This window comes from Marmota flaviventris, unplaced genomic scaffold, assembly GCF_047511675.1.
Source record: "Marmota flaviventris isolate mMarFla1 unplaced genomic scaffold, mMarFla1.hap1 Scaffold_454, whole genome shotgun sequence".
NCBI lineage: Eukaryota > Metazoa > Chordata > Mammalia > Rodentia > Sciuridae > Marmota > Marmota flaviventris.
In genome coordinates, this window is record NW_027288281.1 from 1 (window position 1) to 6,389 (window position 6,389).

At 44.4% G+C, this 6,389-nt stretch overlaps 1 pseudogene; it reads left to right on the top strand.

The window, feature by feature from the left end:
* Positions 1-1,334: 1,334 nt before the first annotated feature.
* Positions 1,335-1,982, top strand: LOC139704217 (large ribosomal subunit protein uL16-like; annotated as a pseudogene).
* Positions 1,983-6,389: the final 4,407 nt, after the last annotated feature.

Here is a 6,389-nt window from a genome sequence, read left to right on the forward strand (position 1 = left end):
CAATTCCTAGCACTGCAAGAAAATAGAGAAGGAATTGCTGTGTAAATGTTTGATGTTGCTATTATATTCTATTGAACTGTAAGTTCTGTGAGAACAGGGTTTGGATACGTTGTTCATTGCTATATCTCCTGCACCTAGAATCATTTCTGGCACAGAATAGTACTAAATAAATTTTAGTTTAATAAGTGAATAAATGACATCTTTTTCTGGATCAGCTCTCTCCTTGTGGTATCTTATGGCTGTAGCAGCTTTAGATAGTACATCTTCTCATGTCTAGATTCAATGGAAAAAAATAAGAGATTTTCTCAGAAGCAAAATTCTTGTGCTTTTTGTCTCTGACTCTATTTTGAAACATCCCTGAAAGAACCATAGCATCTTCGGGAATGTTATATCCTGATCAACTTGGGTCTGGGGTATGTGCTTCATGCCTAGAGTAAGCCTCATCCAAACCATATAATCTGAAAATAGAGTAAGGGTAGTTCTCTGAATGACTATACTGGATATTGTGAATGAATACTTAGCAGAAAAAAAAAAATCCACTAGGGCTGGGATTGTGGCTCAGCGGTAGATTGCTCCTCTAGCATGTGCAAGGCCTGGGTTTGATCGTCAGCACCACATAGAAATAAATAAACAAAATAAGGGTATTGTTTCCAACTATTTTTAAAAATCCACTATTGTGCCGTTGGTAAGAAATTCAAATATGGAAATGGCCCAGGAGACCCAGAAAGGCTTAAATATAGGAAAATACACTATCTTATAAACTCCAGCAGGCCTTCCCAGGAGGCTGCATGTGGCGATACCCCAGTAGGCAGGAAAATATTGATGATATAGGACAGAGCACAGAGAAGGAAGACACAATTCCCAGAAATTTCAAGATCAGCTTAGGGCTTTTTTTAAAAAGGCATCTATTTATTAGAACATAGTGTCAATATAATTCTTCCTCCTTTCTGCCTCTGTAGTTCCCCTGTGATGCCAATTGTGCTCCCTCTCCAAAGGGTAATATTTTTGCCAACTCTTCAAAGCCAGGAGTTAGTCTTTGGGATTGATCCTGGGCTCCACCCACAGGATGTTCTTTCTGCCAAACACACTGCTTTGTCAGTTGTTATCTGTTACTCTACATAGGGCAAGATGATACTGACCAGGTGGTAGGCAGCTCATACATTAGGCCTGAAGCTATGTATAGATTTGCTCTTCTAAGGCTTGCATTAGATGACAAATTTTATACTGTTTTTCAAAAGCAGCATTTAGCTATATCCCCAAAGTTTCAAGCATCTAAAGAGAAAAAAGACTTCAAAAGCTGAGTGTATGAGGCAGGAGGATCGCGAGTTGTCACCATGGGCCACGGCCCTGCCTGGTATTACTGGTACTGTAAAAACAAGCCATACCCAAAGTCTCCTTTCTGCCAGGGTGTCCCTGATGCCAAATCCGCATCTTTGACCTTGGGCGGAAAAAGGCACAAGTGGATGAGTTCCCACTCTGTGGCCACATGATGTCTGATGAATATGTGCAGCTATCCTCTGAAGTCGTGGAGACTGCTTGTATTTGTGCCAACAAGTACATGATAAAAAGTTGTGGCAGAGATGGCTTTCATATCTGAGTGCGGCTCCACCCTTTCCATGTTATCCATATCAACAAGATGTTGTCCTGTGCTGGGGCTGACAGGCTCCAAACAGGTATGTGAGGTGCCATGGGAAATCCCAGGGAACAGCGGCCAGGGTTCACAGTGGCCAAGTCATCATGTCCATCCATACAAAGCTGCAGAACAAGGAACATGTATGTGATTGAGGCCCTACACAGGGCCAAGTTCAAGATCCCTGGCTGACAGAAGATCCACATCTCAAAGAAGTGGGGCTTTACCAAATTTAATGGATGACGAATTTGAAGACATGGTGGCTGAGAAGCGGCTCATTCCTGATGGCTGTGGGGTCAAATATATCCCCAATCGTGGTCCCATGGACAAGTAGCGGGCCCTGCATTCATGAGGGCTTTCACTGGGCTGTCCCCTTCTTAATCTCACACACCAATAAATCCTGTATTGTATCCACCCCCCCCCCCCCAAAAAAAAAAAAAGCCAGCCTCAGCAATTTAATGAGGCTCTAAGTAATTCAGTGAGACCCTGTTTCTAAATAAAATACAAAAAGGTTTGGGTGTTGTGACTCAGTGGTTAAGTGCCTCTGGGTTCAATCCCCCGTACCAAACAAGACAAAACAAAACAAAAAACCCAAACAACAAAACACCCAAAACAGAATGGTGGCACATGACTCTAAATCCCTGCTACTTTGGACTCTGAAGTTAGAGTTTGAAGCCAGAAACAACAGAGAGACCCCCCGCCCCCCCCCCCACCCTGTGCCCAGCCAAAAACAAAACAAACACCCTCAGATTCTTAGGTGTTTTTCTGAGAAGGCAGGAAAGAATAACCTTTAGTTTCCCAGTAACCTGAGAATCCCATTACAGGTAAGTGTACATATCATCCTGGCAACTTTCTTTGGATGGGGTAGATTGGTACCAGGATCACTGAGATACATCTCCAGCCCTATTTTATATTTTATTTAGAGAGAGGATCTCACTGAGTTGCTTACCTTCACCATTGCTGAGTCTGGCTTTGATCTCAGGATCCTCCTGTCTCAACCTCCTGAGCCACTGGGAGGGGGTGTGCCACTGCAGGGGTGTGCCACTGCACCAGGCTAACTTTTTTTTTTCTTTAATATTTTTAATTGTAGATTAACACAATACCTTTATTTTATTTTTATGTGGTGCTGAAGATTGAACCCAGTGCTAGGAAAGCGCTTTTCTACTGAACTACAACCCCAGCCCCTCTTCTGGCAACTTTTACAGAAGAAAAAGAAATATTAGTATAAGGTCCTTGCTCAGCATCTGGACAGCCATCTTAAGTGACAGCTGCCATTTTAAGGAAACAGTTTCACTTTTCCACCTGAGGGCATTTTGGAGAAAGGCTCACCACTCCCTCATACCAACCCAACCCTTAATCACGTGTATTGGGAACCACCGGGCTCTGATTCCTGAGCCTGGCCTATAAAAAAAATCCCAGAACCCAAGCCTGTTTTGCCTCTCTCTCCTATAGAGAGATGGCCTTTATTTGTTAGCTCTGACAAATAAACTCTCCATTGTATCTCTGCCTGTTCTCCGTCTTTCATTTCTCGCTTACCTGTCTCTTGTTCCTTGCTTTTCCTTCAGTTAGTAATAAGTGGGCTCTATTGCCTCCAGCATCTCAATGACACTCTGCTTTCAGCATTCTCAGCTTTTATTCTAGGGCCTGTTTTTTCCAAAATGAAGAAAACTTTCCTTTATCTTAGATTAGAAGTTCAAACATTCATATTAGATCTTCTTTTTTTTTTTTTTTTTTTTTTTGTACTAGTCATTGAACACAGGGGAAAGTGATATTGAACTACATCACCAGATTTTTTTTTTTTTTTTTTTTTTTTAATTTTTGAGACAGGGTCTCACTAGGTTGCCCAGGCTTGCCTCAAACATAGGATCCTCTGTCCTCAGCCTCCCAAATTGCTGGGATTACAGGCGTGTGCCACCATGCTAAAGGTTTGTATTAGATTCTGAGATCAGAATTTTTTTTTTTTTGGTACAGGTGATTGAACACAAAGTTGTTTAACTTGTGAGCTATGTCCCCATCCCCTTTAAAAAAATATTGTATTTTTTTCTTTTTTTGTGGTGCTGGGGATTGAACTCAGGGTGTTGTGCATGTGAGGCAAGAACTCTACCAACTGAGCTGTATCCCCAGCCCTTATGCTGTATTTTGAGATGTCTTGCTAATTCGTTAGGGCCTCACTAAATTGCTGAGGTTTGTCTCAAGCTTTCAATCCTACAATCCTTTCAATCCTCTCACATCACTGGGATTACAGGCATGTGCCACCATGCTCTGCAGTTTTTCCTTTCTTTAGTAATCCCAGATACTGGAGAGTTGAGGCAGAAAGATCTCAAATTAAGGACAGTCTGGCCCAGGAAATTTTCCAAGACCCTTCCTCAAAGTAAAACATTTTAAAGAGGGATAAGGATATAGCTCAGTGGTAGAGTGCCTCTGGGTTCAATACCCAGTACTAGGGGGTAAAAAGGGAAAAGAAAAAAAACAAAAAGAACAGAAAATTTAACATCTTTCATAGAAAGACTGGAATTTTACCTTTTCCTTTTTCTCTTCCTCTTTCTCCCTACCTCCTCTTTTTTGTCTTACTTTTGACATTGGTCACTTTCTCTCCAAGGTTTTTTTTTTTTTTTTTTTTTTTTTGTAACCAGGGATTGTATTCAGGGATGCTTAACCACTGAGACACATCCCTAGCTCCCCTTTTTTAAAATAAAAAAATCATATACTTCATAGAGACAGGATCTCCCTGAGTTACTTAGGGCCTTGCTAAATTGCTGAGGCTGACTTTGAACTCAAGATCTTCCTGCTTCAGCCTCCCAAACTACTGGGATTACTGTGACCTGGCGCAGTCTCTCCAATCTTTGAGATCTATATCTATATCTATATCTATATCTATATCTATATCTATATCTATATCTATTCCGGGGATTGAACTCAGGGGCACTCAACCACTGAGCCACATCCCCAGCCCTATTTTGTATTTTATTTAGAGACAAGGTCTCACTGAGTTACTTGGCACCTCACTATTGCTGAAGCTGGCGTTGAACTCTGGATCCTCCTACCTCAGTCTCCCTAGCTGCTGAGATTACAGGCTTGTGCCACTGCACTGGGCCTCTCCAATCTTTATAGAAGTGAGTAAATGAGGGCTGGATGTGATGGAAGATTCTTGGTAATGATCAATGCTTCCTACCGGTTCCTCCCCACTTTGGTTAAAGTGCTGTGCCTGCTACTTTGAAGTCTGTATTGTTGAATTCCCAGAAAAAGATTGAGTCTGGTGGGGACTACATATTCAAACTAGCCTAAGGGAGTCTGACTTAGATTAAGCCTGTTTTTTTGACCTATGCCAAAGCAGCACAGTTGTGTAAGAGTTGATAGTTGGGCTTCACTGGGCTAAAGGTCTGATTTTCATTTACCAGTTTGCAAAAGGGCCAGGCTCCATGGTGAGAGCTGAAAAGTAGGGGGTTATTTGCTTGTAAATTCCTCAATGGCACATATGGGATACCTAGAACATGTCCAGTAAGCAGCTTGCACTTTTATTTAGCAGTGTCCCTGTGTATTCCAGATAAGGTCACCTCTTTAATAAAGTTTCCAGGGCTGGACCTGGTGGCTCATGCCTGTAATCCCAGCAACTCAGGAGGCTGAGGCAGAAGGATAGCAAGTCTGAGGCCAGCCTCAGCAATTTAGCGAGATCCTCAGCAACATAGTCCAACACTGTCTCAAAACAAAAAATAAAAAGGGCTGAGCATTTTGCTCAGAGGTAAAGCACCCCTGGGTTCTATCGGTTTGTTGTTTGTTTGTTTATATTTTTGGTAGCTGGGAGTGAACCCAGAGGCACTTTACCACTGACCCATATCCCACTTTACCAGTGAACCACATCTCCAGGCTATCTATCTATCTATCTTTATTTATTTATATGTGGTGCTGAGGATCGAACCCAGGGCCTCCCACGTGCTGGGCGAGCGCTCTACCGCTGAGCCACAACCCCAGCGGGACCCCCCGCCCCCGGCCCCCCCCCCCTTTAATATTTCATTTAGAGACATGAGTTGCATAGGGCTTCGCTAAGTAACTTGTGATCCTTCTGCCTCAGCCTCCCTAGCTTCTGGGATTACAGGCGTGCGCCACCGCACCCTGCACCCTCATTGCATGCTGGATGTGATCATGAAAAAAACCAAAATGTACTATCAGTGGTCACCTCAGAGCACCTAAGTGCTTGCACCCTGAAGTGCAAGCAGGATCCAGAATACTGGAAGTGTCATTCCATCTATGGACCCCTAGGAAAACCGCAGTCCCAGAGTTTAGTAACCTAGCCAAGATACTGTAGAGGACTCAAACCCTGGGGTAGCCGCCAAATTCTCTAAGTTTACAGAAGACCTAGGGCCTGCCAGCGGCCATGTCCATCTGAGACCCACAGGTCCAGTACGTCAGGCACTGAAGAGGACGCCCTAGGCGCGCGCTGCGCAGGCGCAAGATGACCAAAAGGGCCCGGGCCCTCTAGGCTGCGCAGGCGCAGGGGCTGCTCCCGGCGAGTCCCGACGGCGGCGGCGGCGACTGAGGGGCCGGGGCGTGGAGCAGCGGTGTGGTGGCGGCGGGCGGCAACGGAGCAGCCATGAGGGCAGGGCCCAGTCACAGACAGTGAGTCCTGGTGGAATGGGAATGGATAGCGGGGGGAAAGGGGGTGACCTGGTGGAAGATTACGCTGATTCGAGGGGTGGGCTTTGCCCTTTGGGGACTGAGGGGTGTGGGGGAGGGACAGTTTGAGGTGATGCTGAAAGAATTT